The following is an 18,552-nucleotide window of genomic DNA, read 5'->3' on the forward strand; positions in this document are numbered from 1 at the left end:
GTTTATCCAGCTAATGTATACTATTGATGTTTTCATTGGCAACCTAAGCTTAACATCGAATGATGAAGTCATCTCCACTACTTGATATGGACCATGAAACTGTCAAGAATTTCTTCGTTTCACCCTTTGGGGTGTAAGTATTGACCAGTAGGAACCACTGTCGTACTCTTTACTGAGGTAACTTACTCGAACACTTTCCAATGCATTCTTGTTGAACCAATGCTTTAGTATTGGCACGTTTTACCTATTGCCATGCTTCTTTGAACATTTTCAAGAATTGCTTTTACATATTCGACCTTTGGCTGGACAGTGTCAAAAGGTCATGTAATCTTTTCCCTATACACTACTTTTCATGGTGAAAGTAACATTCCTGTGTGGATTTTACAGTTGTACGCCCTCACCACATAAGTTAAACACATATTCCAGTCTAAGTGTTGGCTGATCAAGGCTCAGCCGCGCTGGATTAGCCGAGCGGTCTAGGGCGCTGCAGTCATGGACTACGCGGTTGGACCCGGCGGAGGTTAGAATCCTCCCTCGGGCATGGGTGTGTGTGTTTGTTCTTAGGATAATTTAGGTTAAGTAGTGTGTAAACTTATGGACTGATGACCTTAGTAGTTAAATCCCCTAAGATTTCACACAGATTTTTTGTTCACGGCTAACCCGTGATCTAGGCATAGTGTTTTTGATTAGTAATAAAAAAACGTCCCTGATATTGGGTTAGAAGAAAACCACCGATTAAATTTTGTATAATGATCAGCATTGGAGGGTTCGGATCCCACCACCGCTTAAGTTTTGAATAATAATCATCACTGGGGGCTGGAGACATGCTGCATAAGACGTCACCAGAAGTTTGCCAATGGCTTTGTCAAAGAGAGCGGAGGAGCGGACAGAGGTTTAGGGCAATCTCTTGTCCTTAGGGTGGGAAACTGCCCCTAAAGGCGGAATAATCAGTGAAGAATCAGCAAGGTTAAACGGCATGAGGATGCAGAAGGCAATGGAAACCAGTGCGTTAAAGACACATAATGTGTATCAGCATGACATGTGGCTTGTAATTGAAAAAGTGACATGATGATCTCTTTATTGGCAAAAGATTCCGGAATCAAGACATGTTCATAGGATCTGTCGACCTGTAGAAAGCGTGCGACATTGTCAACAATGTCAAATGGTGCAAGATGTTTGAAATTCTGACGAAAATATTGGTAAGCTATAGAAGAGACGAGTAGTATACAACGTTTGCAAGAGGGAATAATTAGAGTGGAAGACCAAGAACAAAGTGCTCAGTTTGAAAAGGGTGTAAGACAAGAATGTAGTCTTTCGCCTACTGTTCAATCTGTTCATCGAAGAAGGAATGACGGAAACAACAGATAGTTTTAGGAGTGGAATTAAAATTCTAGGTGAAAGGATACCAATGACAAGATCGCTCATAGTTCATGCTTGTTGCCTGCTAAACTTCTACCGATATTGAATGGTCCCAGGTTAATATCTCTTTCAAATTTTGAAATGCTGTTTGATCCATTGATGTCCAATTAAATGTGACTCCTTTTTTGAGGAACTTAGTCAATAATCGCCAAATTTCTGCAAACCGTTTGTCGAATTTTTGGTAAATGATTTTAATTGTTTTACTGTCGGGACAAACGCAAAATAACACGTAGCTGAAGTGAGATGAGGATCTGTCCTCACCCCATATTGGCTAATAATATGCCCAAGGTAATTAGTTTGTGAATGTGCAAAAATAATAACGTTTGTCAATGTTCAGCATGAGATGAACTGTTGTTAATCTATTAAGAAATTCTCTTAGGCTTTCGACATGATCATCTACATCTTGAACAAAAATTATGATATCACTAAATAGACCATCCAGTTCTTCAGCTTCAAACCTAAAAGAACTCTTGCTGACAAGAGCTGGAATATTGCAGGCGTGTTCTTTAGCGAAAGGACCTTCTGCAATACTGGTAGAGGAACGGATAATACTGTAAATGCTCTGTTATGCCTGTCTGCCAGACATAATTCAATTTAGTGATAACCACTCCTCAAATCTATTGTGGAATTTAATTTACACTGTCCGAGGTAATCCAAAACTTCGCTTATATTAGGAATCAGATACACGTCGGTTACTGTAAGTTATATAAAAATTTGTACACAAAACAGAACTGATATTTCTTTGTTCTGTCAAGTGGCTTTTTCAATATAATTACAATATTTGTTAACCAAGGACTACCGCTATATTCCGCTATGTCTTCCTTGATCTGTTCTACAAACGGCTGTAAGTGTTTCGGTAACCAGCATTGCTCTTGGTGCACCGGTGTAAAGTTGCCCACTTGAATTCGATACTGTGTAATAGGTGTGGCTGGACAATGGACCTTCTGAACTAGGTACATTAAATAAGCCGGCCGGGTGGCCGAGCGGTTCTAGGCGCTACAGTCTGGAATCGCGCGATCGCTACGGTCGCAGGTTCGAATCTTGCCTCGGGCATGGATGTGTATGGTGTCCTTAGGTTAGTTAGGTTTAAGTAGTTATAAGTTCTAGGGGACTGATGACCTCAGAAGTTAAGTCCCATAGTGCTCAGACCCATTTGAACAATTTTTGAACATTAAATAAATCTTTCTACTGAAGTAACAATGAAACATGATCGATTGATCATTACCCAGCAAATGACTGGCGTTACTATAGAATACGGATGTGCTGATGGTTTGCTTGACATTTTCTTCTTCATCAAGTACCGTTATAGATATTACCAACGCCTTTGGGAAACTAACTTGATCCATTCCGAAATTATCCAAGCTTATTGACACCATAACCTAGTTATTTATGTCCCTAGCACTTGCATACAACACTGCTGCTCGTCCAAAGTGTCATTACTAGGCCGTGGTTCTATCAAACATAGAGTTTGCTGTGACACATCGTGATATACCGCAGCCTTGTACACCGTTTATTTGGTACTACCTTAACAATGGGTGTACCTTTTAACATAACTGAATTTGCAACTGCTATATCCATCAGAAACTAATTCCTGTTGGGTTCAATTGTTTGTTGCTAAAGGTTAGTTTTAGCACGGTGCCTAAACAGAAAGTCTATTCCAAGTAATGTAAGAAATCCCTGCCCCACAGTTGCAGCACTTCGATTTGCTCAAGAAAACATGTGTTTTCTATCTTAAGCTTGATTTCTATTGTCCTAGTAGATTCTATCCCATCATCACCTATTGTGCCCAATCCGCATCTTGGAGTTTTCAGTCTCATCCAGACTTACAATAGGTACGTGTGCCCCACTATCCACTGGAAGTTGGTACTTCTTATTCGCCCAACCTATCAAGCAACAATCCGTATTCCATTGTCTACGGATAATACAGGTGACTCCGTATCTGTGTATGACGTGTTCACCCGACCCTTGACTGATCTGATCATGATGATGATGCATAAACTGAAACACTTAATTAGCTCTGATACAACCTTCTGGTTACGTAAAAATTTGCGTATATCTCTTATCTGACTTCATGTAATACTAGTTATGATAAGCCCCACCTCCGTGGCCGGGGTCGCCAACACAGTAGCCCAGCGTGTTCGGTCAGAAGACTGGTTTCTCCCTGCATTAAAATAAGTTCGTGGAATATTCAACAATCGACCTGAAAAGGTGTCATGTATCGTCCGCCCAAACCAAATACCGAGAACTACAACGATCAAAATGAAAAGAATACAGGTTGCTAACGCACTCTTGTACGGTGATGCTCCGGTGGGGTTAAGGCGTTTCGAATCTTGGTAGTGGAAAAAAATTCCACAGACAGTAGTTGGCTGCCAACGGAAGAGGTGGTGGTGGCATAAAGTTCCTGATCACCAGATCTTGCGCCAGTGTTCTGTTTTACATACCATATGTCTCCAAAGTGTCTCATGAAGTGAGGTCATGTGTGACAATGGCGATCCGTATGTCTGATGGGGACATTTAGCTTGGCACATCCCATATTTGTGGGAAGTAGTCTATTTGCAAGAACTCTCATAATGAGAAAACATAAACGTTACACTTCATTACACACACACACACACACACACACACACACACACACACACACACACACACATACAATATACATCATGTGTTATTACAAATACTGTAAAGGAACGTGCTATAAATAAATAAACAAAAAACCTGTTATGATTTTTGGTTATTAGCTGTCTCTTACTTTGTTTGAGGCACAGGGTGGGCATATATGCACATGTCGCGATACGTCGCAGGCCTCAGGAGATTCACTGTGTTACAGTTTGTTTCCTAATACGTATCTGAGTCCCGCACAGAAGCTACTTCTGACATCTGTATACAGATACCTAAAAATGGATAGTAAGATTTCATCTACATATTATCTGTAGTTTCTATGGGCGACATTTCTTTATGCATCGGTAAATCACATACACTCCTGGAAATGGAAAAAAGAACACATTGACACCGGTGTGTCAGACCCACCATACTTGCTCCGGACACTGCGAGAGGGCTGTACAAGCAATGATCACACGCACGGCACAGCGGACACACCAGGAACCGCGGTGTTGGCCGTCGAATGGCGCTAGCTGCGCAGCATTTGTGCACCGCCGCCGTCAGTGTCAGCCAGTTTGCCGTGGCATACGGAGCTCCATCGCAGTCTTTAACACTGGTAGCATGCCGCGACAGCGTGGACGTGAACCGTATGTGCAGTTGACGGACTTTGAGCGAGGGCGTATAGTGGGCATGCGGGAGGCCGGGTGGACGTACCGCCGAATTGCTCAACACGTGGGGCGTGAGGTCTCCACAGTACATCGATGTTGTCGCCAGTGGTCGGCGGAAGGTGCACGTGCCCGTCGACCTGGGACCGGACCGCAGCGACGCACGGATGCACGCCAAGACTGTAGGATCCTACGCAGTGCCGTAGGGGACCGCACCGCCACTTCCCAGCAAATTAGGGACACTGTTGCTCCTGGGGTATCGGCGAGGACCATTCGCAACCGTCTCCATGAAGCTGGGCTACGGTCCCGCACACCGTTAGGCCGTCTTCCGCTCACGCCCCAACATCGTGCAGCCCGCCTCCAGTGGTGTCGCGACAGGCGTGAATGGAGGGACGAATGGAGACGTGTCGTCTTCAGCGATGAGAGTCGCTTCTGCCTTGGTGCCAATGATGGTAGTATGCGTGTTTGGCGCCGTGCAGGTGAGCGCCACAATCAGGACTGCATACGACCGAGGCACACAGGGCCAACACCCGGCATCATGGTGTGGGGAGCGATCTCCTACACTGGCCGTACACCACTGGTGATCGTCGAGGGGACACTGAATAGTGCACGGTACATCCAAACCGTCATCGAACCCATCGTTCAACCATTCCTAGACCGGCAAGGGAACTTGCTGTTCCAACAGGACAATGCACGTCCGCATGTATCCCGTGCCACCCAACATGCTCTAGAAGTTGTAAGTCAACTACCCTGGCCAGCAAGATCTCCGGATCTGTCCCCCATTGAGCATGTTTGGGACTGGATGAAGCGTCGTCCCACGCGGTCTGCACGTCCAGCACGAACGCTGGTCCAACTGAGGCGCCAGGTGGAAATGGCATGGCAAGCTGTTCCACAGGACTACATCCAGCATCTCTACGATCGTCTCCATGGGAGAATAGCAGCCTGCATTGCTGCGAAAGGTGGATATACACTGTACTAGTGCCGACATTGTGCATGCTCTGTTGCCTGTGTCTATGTGCCTGTGGTTCTGTCAGTGTGATCATGTGATGTATCTGACCCCAGGAATGTGTCAATAAAGTTTCCCCTTCCTGGGACAATGAATTCACGGTGTTCTTATTTCAATTTCCAGGAGTGTAGCATATACCCATAAAATCCTCAATTTAGGTTCTTACTTAAAATAACTAAATGTAAGAGATTGTTACCAGTTGTGAAACAGGCAAACTTATGCGACTTCATATACGGTGATGCCAATTAAGTCCTCTTCCTTCCTGTTCTTATGATATTCCTGTTATCTCTCTGTTCAAGGGATTCTTTCTACATGCTCTGTGATGCTACATCATTTCACTGATGTGGTCTTCTGGAGGACATCGCCATCTGATGCATTTCCGTCTGCCAGGTGGTTTCAGTTCAAAATTTTTCTGTTGTCCGACGATTTGGCATTCTCAACAAGTGTCCATACCTGTTTGTTGATTTTCTTTCAATCCTGTCTATCAATGTTTCATTTTTTTCTCATTCAAGCTCTTACTATATCATTAGCTTCTTCTTTTTGGATGCTTCATATTGTGGACCTCTATCGAAAGCAATCCATTTCCAATACTGTCAGTGGTTTTTTGAAGTCAGCATTTAAAATCAATACTTCTTATCCATAGTATAGGAAAAACAATTACCTTACCAATTATTTTCTTATTGTTCGTCAAAATTTTCTTGTCCCACCAACAAGAAATTATGCACCCAGTTATCTTTCTGCTTTACTGTAATCCGTATTTTACTTCCGTATTACACAAGGCGTTTTTCTCCGTACATACCTCTAGATATTTTTTTTTCAATCTACTCCGTCTGTGATGTGTACTTCAAATGTAGTGTTTTTACTCACTATCAGATGTACTATTTTTATTAGACTTACCTGAAGTTCCAGTTTGTCGTACTCAAAGTACAAATGTTATACAATAAACTCAATACCGCATTCAGCATGAGCAGGAATGGCTTTATCATCACTAAAACTGTACAGAATTAAGATTGATTTCCATTCCTCAACAGCTGTTCTTCCATCCTCGAAGGTAAAAATATGTTTGAAATCTTGTGGGACTCGACTGCTAAGGTCGTCAGTCCCTAAGCTTACACACTACTTAACCTAAATTATCCTAAGGATAAAAACACACACACCCATGCCCGAGGGAGGACTCTAACCTACGCACAGTCCATGACGAAGCGCCCCAGACCCCTCGGCTAATCCCGCACGCCCATCCTCGAAGAGCCACGTGTATGTATACAGTGAACAAGACAGATGACATTCTGAAACCTTATTGCAGCTCTTCTGTATCATTAATAGCTTCTGATAACATTGAACCTCTTTTAAGTTGTACCTTACTATCTCTCTACATTTCAGTAGTAATCTGTTAACGATGGTCATCGACATCTATATCTTTCTAGGAACTCTGTCATAGACTTTGCTAATGTATAGCTTCTTCCTTACTACCGCAAATTTCACCACTACCTTTTGTAAAATAAAGAGGATCAGTTCTGCCTAAGACAAAACAAAAAGTAATATAGTCATCTAAATCCCAGACATACAAAATTACCCGCTCAGACGTAAAGTGAATGCTGTGGACTTCGAGAATCTTTAAAATTAACAACTACATTTCACTGGTACCGTTATCTCCGTTTTTGTACATATATACCATTTCACGTGTTGAATTAAGTCCATCTGGACAGAAGTTACAACAGGAGTGATTCTAATTACAATAATCGTCCAGTTTTTAGTTGCAATGATTCTACAGCTCGTAGTTATGCTATTTTCTACGCTCATGGACATCGGTAAAATAGAGATAATTGTTTTATTTAACTTTCATGGAAAGTTTCTTGCGAACTATATTTAAAAATTTCGCTTTCAAAATCGGATTAGATACGCAGTGAGATGCTAAGCTCTGAAGACTTGTCGATAATTACGTTCGTCGTCTCTTTTGCGCCAGTCCCATCGCAGTGGTCACAGTTTTCACTTCCGTCGGACACTCGAAGTTTCAGTGTCTCTCAAAAAAGCAAATTTTAAATATTTTCGTAGTCCTGTGTCAAACCAATTCATTTTGTTTTCTCAATACTGTTTTATTTTTTATGAGCGTACATTCTTAATTTAGTATTACAAATAACAGAGTACACCGAAAATTGCTTACTACTACTGAATAAAAGATGTTACGAGACGTCAGGCAAAAGTGTTGTATGACAGCACTAAAAATAGGAGTCTAGAGAAGTCAGTTTCACAAATCAGGCGAGCGACCTCCAAACATATATCATGATATCACATTAATTACGAATTAATTCGTGTGATATCACGATATATTCCTGGCTGTTGCGATGATCTCAAAGTAGATAACCGATCCATTCCATCTTTGGCAATACTGCGCCACTGTGTCTCCTCGAATGACCTCACTATTTATCCGACGTTCAATCCTCTAATAATAAAGGAAAACATAGTTCGGTATTCCGCCCCTCTGAGCTGCAGATTACGTCATTTATGTGACCTCACTTAAGCAGACAGGCCTCCTTAATTGTAGAGTACGGAATTTACTTTAAGGTCAATAATCCCCCCGGAGGCCGCGCTCGTTTGTTCTCGCTCGCACAACGCCAATTACATAAACATCGCCGGCGGCGTCCAAGGCTCCGCTATCGATCTTCCAGCCGCATTCCAGCCAAGACCCGCGCTTCTCCTGACCTTCGGCGGCGCCACCGCCTGCAGCAAGTGCTGGAAGCTTAGCATCTTTCCAGTATCTCTCTTTCTCACAGCTTCTGCGTGCACTCCTGCTCAATGAATTTGATTAGGAAACTCAAGAACGTCTTCATCTTCTACTTTAGTTTTCTCGCAAAAATGGTCCCAAACCGTACCTACGGTAAGGTTTTCAGAAGCTGCGATCATAATAGCGAGAGACACACTTTCACCAAAGCTTGACATTTTTCTCTCGGCCGACACTATCTCAGAAACAAATTTAAACACCACCAATACTTTGACCGACAGAAGTTTTCTGGAGGTTTCCAACGGTTAGGAGCCAAACGCCGAAAAAGGTAATTCCCTTCGAAATACTCCAAGTTACGAACTCTTTGCTCGACTGTAAACAACCAAGAACTCCACAGTGGCATCACGGTAGAACAGAAAAATTTAAAAAAGTGAAGCGCTTAAAAGTTGCTTTTATCATTAATGAATTCAATATGACGGTTATTGAATTTGCCTCCAAAATTGCTAGATTATTTTAAAAAATTATCATGGATTCTCGTCAAAGATTAAAAAAAAGTATTCCACAAACCGCAAATAGATTTTATGCGATTTTTGATAACCGCAATCCACAATGCTCCACGGTCTCTGTCTGCTAATACTGGTATTTCAAAAAATGGTTCAAATGCCTCTGAGCACTATGGGACTTAACATCTGAGGTCATCAGTCCCCTAGAACTTAGAATGACTTAAACCTAACTAACCTAAGGACATCACACACATCCACGCCCGAGGCAGGATTCGAATCTGCGACCGTAGCGGTCGCGCGGTTCCAGACTGTAGCGACTAGAACCGCTCGGCCACTCCGGCCGGCGCTTGGTAACCGTCATATGTTTAAAATGGCTACTCCGCCGTAGAAATCGTTTTGTGTTCTCGAGTTTGCGAAGTGCAATTCCGCGATTACAGTGCAAAGACATTTCAGATTGAGGTACCAAACAGATACTCCGAATGGATGGAACATTCGCAGATGGTATCGACAGTTTCTAGATACAGGATGTGTATGCAAAGGGAAGAGACCTGGCCACCCTCGTGTTCCTGAAGAAAATGTTGCATGAATTCAAACTGCTTTCCAACGTCGTCCTTCACAATAAAAAATGGTTGAAATGGCTCTGAGCACTATGGGACTTAACATCTCAGGTCATCAGTCCCCTAGAACTTAGAACTACTTAAACCTAACTAACCTAAGGACATCACACACATCCATGCCCGAGGCAGGATTCGAACCTGCGACCGTAGCAGTCGCGTGGTTCCGGACTGAAGCGCCTAGAACCGCTCGGCCAAACTGGCCGGCCTTCACAATCAACTCATCATGCCGGTCGGGTGTTACAATTGCCTAGAAGAACAATTTGGTGTGTTTTGAGACGTCGGTTGGTTATGAAGCCGTACAAGTTAAGGCTGTTACAAGCTCTGCATCCAGATCACAAACGAAAACGTGTGTCATTCTGAAACGAGATTCTTGATGCTATTGATAAAGATGACACTTTCGCACAATGCATCGTGTTCAATGATGAAGCGACTTTCCATGTTAGTGGTCAGGTAAATAAACAAAATGTTCGAATTTGAGGCCTATAGAACCCACGTCCAGCCATTAAACATCTACGATATTCGCCTAAGGTCAATGTGTTTTGTGCGATATACCGATCATCTGTTAACGGCTATTTCTTCTTTGATGGGAACACGGTTAATGGTCAGCAGTGTCTCGCTATGTAACAAAACTGGTTGTTTCCGAGGCTGTACGAAGACAACTTTATTTTTTAACAAGACGGGAAACCACGCACTGGAGTCGCCAAGTGCTTGAATATCTGAATGAAACTCTACCGAACCGTTGGATTGGTCGTCAAGGAGCTGTCAACTTTAGCGTGTCTCAGCTGGGCTCCACAGTCACCGTATTTGAAACCCATAGGCTTCTTCCTGTGAGGTGTCGTTAAAGACAACGTTTGTGTACCACCAATCCCACAGAACCAGGAAGAGTTGAAGAACCGGTTTCGTACTGCCATAACATCAGCGACGAAGGACATGCTTGCACGAGTATGGGAGGAATTTGAGTATCGACGTGATATTGTTCATATCGCTTATGGAGGGCATATTGAACGTCTGTTATCTGAGCTTGAGAGTTTCGTAAATATGTGTGTAAAGTTCCATAGCCGACCGGTGTGGCCGAGTCGTTCTAGGCGCTTCAGTCTGCAACCACGCGACCGCTACGGTCGCAGGTTCGAATCCTGCCTCGGGCCTGGATGTGTGTGATGTCCTTAGGTTAGTTAGGTTTAAGCAGTTGTAAGTTCTAGGGGACTGATGACCTAAGATGTTAAGTCCCATAGTTCTCAGAGCCATTTGAACCATTTTGAAAGTTCCATATTCGTATGTCTTAAAGTTTAATAAATAAATGCATTCGAAATGCGTATATTCTTTTTGAAACACCCTGTTCATTAGGTCTGCCTGGTTTTGGTTTAGGTGTAGTTGTCCCTTCGCCTTTCCGCTCTGCAGTCACATCACCAATAGACGACTTTGGCATCTTTAGAATGGTTGAAATGTCCGTGATGGATTTGTTACGCATTTGGCATCCTGACCGACCGATTTTGCTGCTAATGCTTCTCTGCTGACGTCAAAATAATGCCCATCTCTCTTTATGCTGGCGGGTCCGCCTCTGGTGACATCTGGTTATCACTTCCTCAGTACATAAGGCTGCCAGGGTACTTATGATCAGATGGTGTACCTGAATGTGAATGTTGGGGGAGAATCATGTAACCAACTGCACAACGAAAATTACTAGCCAAAACTGGTATCTAGGATAATGCTTGAAAGTTACGGCCCTGAATTATACTCAAATTAATAGTAGAGGGAGTTAATTTAAATAATATAGTTTCGGCTCTTATCTGACATGTACGCAGCGTTATCTAAATGCACTGAACTTAATCCCTCAAAAGATTTAAATTTAACTTGAATGTGCTGAAAGAATTATGCTCTGAAGCAAAAAAGTTTCTCGTTTGACCTGCAAATGCGCACAACAGACAATTTGTGATATGTGTGTCCTACACCTCGTAAGTAGTATAGTGACAAACGTACCTCATGAAAAGCAAATAACAGTTCTATTCAAACATGTTGATCAAAGTAAATTGGCCGATAGCTGAAGACGCACGATGCATGACCATCGGTAACTGAAAATACCGGGTGATCAAAAAGTCAGTATAAATTTGAAAACTTAATAAGCCACGGATTAATATAGATAGAGCGGTAAAAATTGACACACATGCTTGGAATGACATGGGGTTTTATTAGGCCCAAAAAAAATTGTTGCTAGACGCCTGAAAGATCTCTTGCGCGCATCTTTTGGTGATGATCGTGTGCTCAGCCGCCACTTCCGTCATGCTTGGCCTCCCAGGACCCCAGACCTCAGTCGTTGCGATATTGGCTTTGGGGTTACCTGAAGTCGCAAGTTTATCGTGATCGACCAGCATCTCTAGGGATGCTGAAAGACAACATCCGGCGCCAATGCCTCACCATAACTCCGAACATGCTTTACAGTGCTGTTCACAACATTATTCCTCGACTAAAGCTATTGTTAAGGAATGATGGTGGACATGTTGAGCATTTTCCTGTAAAGAACATCATCTTTGCTTTATCTTACTTTGTTATGTTAATTATTGCTATTCTGATCAGATGAAGCGCCATCTGTCGGACTTTTTTGAACTTTCGTATTTTTTTGGTTCTTATAAAACTCCATGTCATTTCAAGCATGTGTGTCAATTTGTACCTCTCTATCTACATTATTCCGTGATTTATTCAGTTTTCAAATTTATACTGACTTTTTGATCACCCGGTACAACCATCACCAACTTATACGCTAGTTCTAATTAATAAAGGCACGGAGAAAAATACATCGAAAGTATTAGATGCTATGAGTAATGAAGAGGGAAGGAAGGACATCTATGTGGATCACAACATATCTTGGATTACAGATTTGCTGTTATAGACCTTAAGATTTAGGAGCAGTTTCTTTGGAAAGCAACTAATCGAAATTCTGCGAGTATAATAAGGCCAAATTGTGACCTTAATTTTGACTTTATTTAACGCAAATAAAGAATATTGCTTACTACCCTGAAACATATAGTTGTGCTATATATAGTCCCACATAATTCCCCTAAAGTGGCAAATGACAAGTCTGTGGTGGTACTACAGATCGTTTAAAAACTCATCATTCGTCCACTTCTATTCAAGAGGTAGCCTGTAGTCTTTTCGAAACATATATTACGATAGCGAAATTTTTGCCGTACCAACTGCAGAGCTCTAACTAACGATATTACAAAATGTGATTCGCAAATTGTAAATCTAAATTGACTTCAGCTGTAAAATTTATCGATGCTATATGGAAATATGTCCCGGACCAGGACTCTATCTCGTATTTACCATTTTACTCCACGGGCTGCTTTAAGAGCTTCGGCTATCTAACCACGCCTCCAGGATTGACCCAAACTTCCATATGTCACACTTGTCAACGTTTCCCAAAACTGGGGCACACACTATGTGATTCCCATGAGAGAGGGACATTCGAAACGATATGATCCTCTTTTTAACCCGGTGACGCATGTCATACTTAATTACCTACACTGAAGTCAGCCTCCTTAGCTGGGTGGTACCGTACTCGCATCCCATCCAAGCGGGCCCGGGCTCGATTCCCGGCAGAGTTGGTGATTTTCTCCGCTCTTGGACTGGCTGTTGTCCTCATTATCATTTCATCCTCACGACAGGAGCGCAATTCGCCCAATGTGGCGTCGACTGAACTAATACCTGTACTTGATGGCCGAGCATCCCCGAATGGGGCCTCCCTGCCAACGATGCCATACGCTCATTTCCATCTACACTGAAGCGCTAAAGAAACTGGTATAGGCATACGTGTTCAAATACAGAGATATGTAAACAGGCAGAGTACGGTGCTGCGGTCGGCAACGGCTATATAAGACAACAAGTATCTGGTGCAGTTGTTAGATCGGTTGCTGCTGCTACAACGGCCTGTTATCAAGATTTAAGTGAGTTTAAACGTGGTGCTGTAGTCGGTGTACGAGCAATGGGACGCATCATCTCCGAGGTAGCGATGAAGTAGGTATTGGTACGTGGGTTCCCTTACTCGTACCACACTTATCCACTATATCATGGATACCATAAAAGAGGAAGCGGCATGGAATCACGGCTGGTAGTCACAATATATAATTAAGACAGTTTATTGACTTTATGCCTTTTAACGAATTTGACAATTACAAATTGTGGACGAGCTACTAGATAAACCGTTGCAAATACAGTTAGAAACACCACGTATCCGTTACTCTAAAATCAATCTCGTAAGAGAAAGTTATAAAAAACTTTATGTGCCAGGCATTTATAGGAACCTTAAGCATAGCATTTATCACTTCACATAGCCACTTCCTCAAACTCCTCAAAACCAGTTATTACATTAAGATGGCCACATTTAACATTCTTCACTAAAATACCCTTATGAAATTACTATTTCAATCCGTTAAAGAAGCACTTGTTAAAAGGTAAATTACAAACTTAACGTTGCCGGGCACTAATATCCTTCGCTTTATTTTCCCTTTTCAGGGAAACAGAATTACTGAAAAACTTCAGAAATTCAAACCTCAATATAGGATTTCTCTCAAAGTACATAAAAAAAAAATTACTAATAAAGGGTGACTTAATGACACTTCAACACTAGTGCCAAGGTAAGATCCAATTACATAATATGATAGAACCACTTACATAAAAAAACTACAACAGAAACACTGATCTTAAAAAATGAATGTTCACGTGCTCAGACTAGTTAATAAAAGACAACTAGAAAGAGCTGCGCAAAGAACTCAGCAGATCTGTGCAATTGAAAGTTTAGCCAATTGTTGGTCGCCAATATTTAAGGAAACAGGTTCGTATAAGAACCGGTTACATACAATATATTTTTATATATCTACCAGTTTAACTCCCCTTGGCAGAAGGAAGATAAACACTAAACTCTGGAAGGCGGTATGTGAACAACTCCCAATAGTGACGATTTCTTAAACACTGCCAAGTCTGGACCTCGGATGACATTTCACTCCCCTTCATAGCGCTGGCACAATCAAAGGTTTCTGCGCAAATCACAAAGACATTCCAATAACTTTGAAACATTGAAACACTCGGCAGAATTGTTTTTTTTTCTTTATTGCAATTTGAACACCCCATACAAGGTGGGCTGGCAGCGGAAAAGTTTACTCCGCTCTTCAGCCATAAGCAGTACAATAAAAGAGAAAGGGAGACAGAAAAGTAACAGACTGGCGGTTTAAAAAACAGTAGATACAATAATTAAAAAACATGAAGCCGTTCACACTCGACGAAACAAACAAGAAAACTGTCGGCACTGTGCACAAACACTGACGAGTTAGACGACACATGTGAACGAAGGAGCGTGGACGGCGAAAAACACTGATGCACAAACACGACGGCACAGACACTAAAACGAGGGCGATGATCTCCGGCGCGCGAATGTTCACTATGCGTGTGCGAGTCCGGGGACCTGCCAAGAGAGGAGGAGGAGGAGGAGGAGGGGGAGTAGGAGAGCGAGAGGGGAGAGCAGAGATGCCACGGGCAGGGGAGATAGGGGAGGAGGGAGGAAGGGGGAGGGGAAGCCCGGGGGAAGAGGGGTGGAGGGAGGGGACGGGGGAAAAGGAAAAAGAAGGGAAGAGAAGAGAAGGGAGGGAGGGTGCCGAAAGGAAAGGACACCGGAAGTGGGGGGTGGGTCAGGGTCAAAGTTGATAGGAGGGGTAGATGGAGGGGACGAGGACATCATCAGGGAGGGGGAGCTGGCGGAAGCCACCTTGGGAGAGGGTAAGGAGGGTGGAGACTCGGCAGAACCTTTAAATCGATATATGGGTAAGCTTGTAATGGAACACGTTACACTACTGACAAATTCGCCACTTTGACCTTAAGCATTTTACACATGGACAACTGTATTAATAGAGTGCAGGCTTTGAAAACGCCGACATAAAATGATTTGATTACAAGAAACATAAAACGCTAGTAAGACTTCTGAGAAAGCTTTCTGTTGTGTACATAGTTCCGCGTAGTCAGCGCGTACACAACTTTCCCACTAGAGCGCGCCCCGCTAAGCACAACAGCGCAGGCGCAGCGCTCGTCCGTCTCCGCACTACGAGATGGCGCTACCTTAGAGACCAACCAAATTCTGCTTCCGCCGATCCGCGTATTAATATGTAACGCAGCCAATGATATTGCTGCTAACGTAGAACCTTTTCTCCTCGCGGATCACACTCGCGCAGTGATACCTGAACGCGCGAGGTATTATAACGAGTGTACAGACCTCCGATTAGTCAGTCTGCATTTGTCTGCACCAGTGTGTACCAGTCTGCTCTTTGGTTGTGAACTTCGAATAGTTCCTTCAAGTTTGTCATCTTTTGAGGCTTGGCTCGATGCCGTCTTCAGTGTAGGGATGTCGGGTTGCCGATGGGCATGTTTCCTCTGCATTGTTGAAGTCCGAGCGGGTATCTCGCTTCTTTCGTTGCTGACTTAGCAATGGTTTTTAATTGGTCGTCTTGAGGGACTTAGGTCGGTCCCTTCCTGGTGCAGGGATATTGGGTAGCCAGTGGGCGTGTTCCCTTGGCAGGGATGGGTCCGAGCGAGTGTTTCGCTTGCAGCTGTTCTCGGCCATTGTCTTTGCCTTCATTATTGCATTTCAGCTTGTGACCACCAGGTTCATGTGCGAGATGGCGAGGTTGAGCTGTGTGTGGCTCGTGTTCATGCCATCTCTTATTTAACTTCCCGTTTTTGTCGTACTGCCACCTCGTTATGTTAGTTCCAATTATTTGTGTCACTGAGCTGCTGCTTTGACTGCCTGTGAGTGGCAGCAGAAGCGCTTATCGATATAAGCCCTGCCGTATTATCTTTGCGGCACAGCTATTACTTCCCGGTCGTCGTGTGTCGTGGACGGTGCGCTGGTAAGGCACCGACCGACAGTGCTCACCGACTGCTGGCGACACACATGAACTGTCCGACGGAGGGAGATTGGAGCAGGACGACCATTGGTTGGTCGTTCGGTTGGTCGTCTCATCGGCCGACGTATATTTCGATCTTTCACCATTTCCGGACCTGCAGTCGGTTGGTTGGCATGGAGCAGCGAGGAATTCTCGGTGTGGCGTAGTTTGGCCAGGCCCGCTGCCGGTCTCTACACTGTAGTGGAGAGTGTGGCGCGCTTCCCATTGCTACTAGGTCCGTGGCTCACCGACCCTGGGCACGAAAGTTGAGTTTTGATTTAACCTACCAGCAAGTCAAGACTGTGCCGTTTGGAGTTCTTTGTCGGCTGTTGGGATATTCTCGCGAGCAACAACGTGGTTTTCAAGCTGGAAAATTCTAGCCACCCTCCAGTGGAGTTTCACTGTATTTGGTTATTTGCATTGAAGTGCACCAGCGGAATCTTCTGCCTTGTGGCCGTTAACGTTGCGGTTACCTGCCCTGGCCGTTGAAGTAAATTTCAGGCAGTGTAGTTTCTTCATCGTGTTGTTGCTGTCCAGCATGGTGTGTAGTTTGACAGCTCCATGTATGATTGGTGTGATTGGTTGTGGACGCCAATATCTTCTACGTTGTTCCGTTGAGCTAGCTGTTGTGCTCTGGTTGGGTGAAGTGGAAGTCATTTTGTCGATGGATCTGTTGACTGTCGGTTGGTTGGGTTGTCGTCGGATCGTGAATGGTTGGCCTGACTGCCTGTCTCACCAAAGCAAGCATTAGAGTTTGAATTCCAGGCCGACCCTCGAACATCCGTGCGCCCTTGGGCGTACTGAGTTATTTCTTTTTTGTTCTTGTTGTTTGTAGTTGTATGGCTTCTAGCCGATTTCTGTTGCACTACCGTTGCAAGGCGATTGATCATTTAGTACGGGATTGTCCGGTACTTAGGAGCAAAGGCAAAGAGCGGCCTGAGCTGGCGAGGCGAGCGCATCACTGGCCAGTGAATTGTAAAACCATTCAGGTGACGCATGTTCTGGCGATCCCTTCGGTCTGTGCTAGGGTAGGACAGGAACCAGTGTGAGCATTTGCTTGATTCGGGTAGTTCCGTAGTTGATTGTGACTGGTACATAGAATATAGACATTTGTGCAGGTTTTCGTCCGCGCAGTCTCCGGTTCAGTGATGTCGGATCGCTGAGAGCCGAGAGTTACCTCTAGTAGGGGCGGTGCGCGGGTGGTTGCACGTCGATAAATTCTCATGGCCTCATAGATTATTCATAGCTAAGAATTTGAGGGTCACTTTGTCGCTCGGCTGTGATTTCATCCTGCATGCCGGTGTGGAATTCAATTAAGCCGGGATTGTCTTTTTTTTAAGTTTGCACCTCACCACCGTCTCTCATTGGGGGAAGTGGCAGCAAAACGACTATTCACGTTGCTGTGTAGAATATATGAGTCTGGCGATATACCATCTGACTTTCGGAAAAGCATCATCCACACAATTCCGAAGACGGCAAGAGCTGACAAGTGCGAGAATTATCGCACAATCAGCTTAACAACTCATGCATCGAAGCTGCTTAAGTGAATAATATACAGAAGAATGGAAAAGAAAATTGAGAATGCGCTAGGTGACGATCAGTTTCGCTTTAGGAAAAGTAAAGGGACGAGAGAGGCAATTCTGACGTTACAGCTAATAATGGAAGCAAGGGTAAAGAAAAATCAAGACACTTTCATAGTATTTGTCGACCTGGAAAAAGTGTTCGACAATATAAAATGGTGGAAGCTGTTCGAGATTCTGAAAAAAGTAGGGGTAAGCTATAGAGAGAGACGGGTCATATAAAATATGTACAACAACCATGAGGGAATAATAAGAGTGGACGATCAAGAACGAAGTGTTCGTATTAAGAAGGGTGTAAGACAAGGCTGTACCCTTTCGCCCCTACTCTTCAATCTGTACATCGAGGAAGTAATTATGGAAATAAAAGAAAGGTTCAGGAGTGGAATTAAAATACAAGGTGAAAGGATGTCAATGATACGATTCGCTGATGACATTGCTGTCCTGAGTGAAAGTGAAGAAGAATTAAATGATCTGCTGAACGGAATGAACAGTCTAATGAGTACACAGTATGGTTTGAGA

The sequence above is a fragment of the Schistocerca cancellata genome, chromosome 6, assembly GCF_023864275.1.
Source record: "Schistocerca cancellata isolate TAMUIC-IGC-003103 chromosome 6, iqSchCanc2.1, whole genome shotgun sequence".
NCBI lineage: Eukaryota > Metazoa > Arthropoda > Insecta > Orthoptera > Acrididae > Schistocerca > Schistocerca cancellata.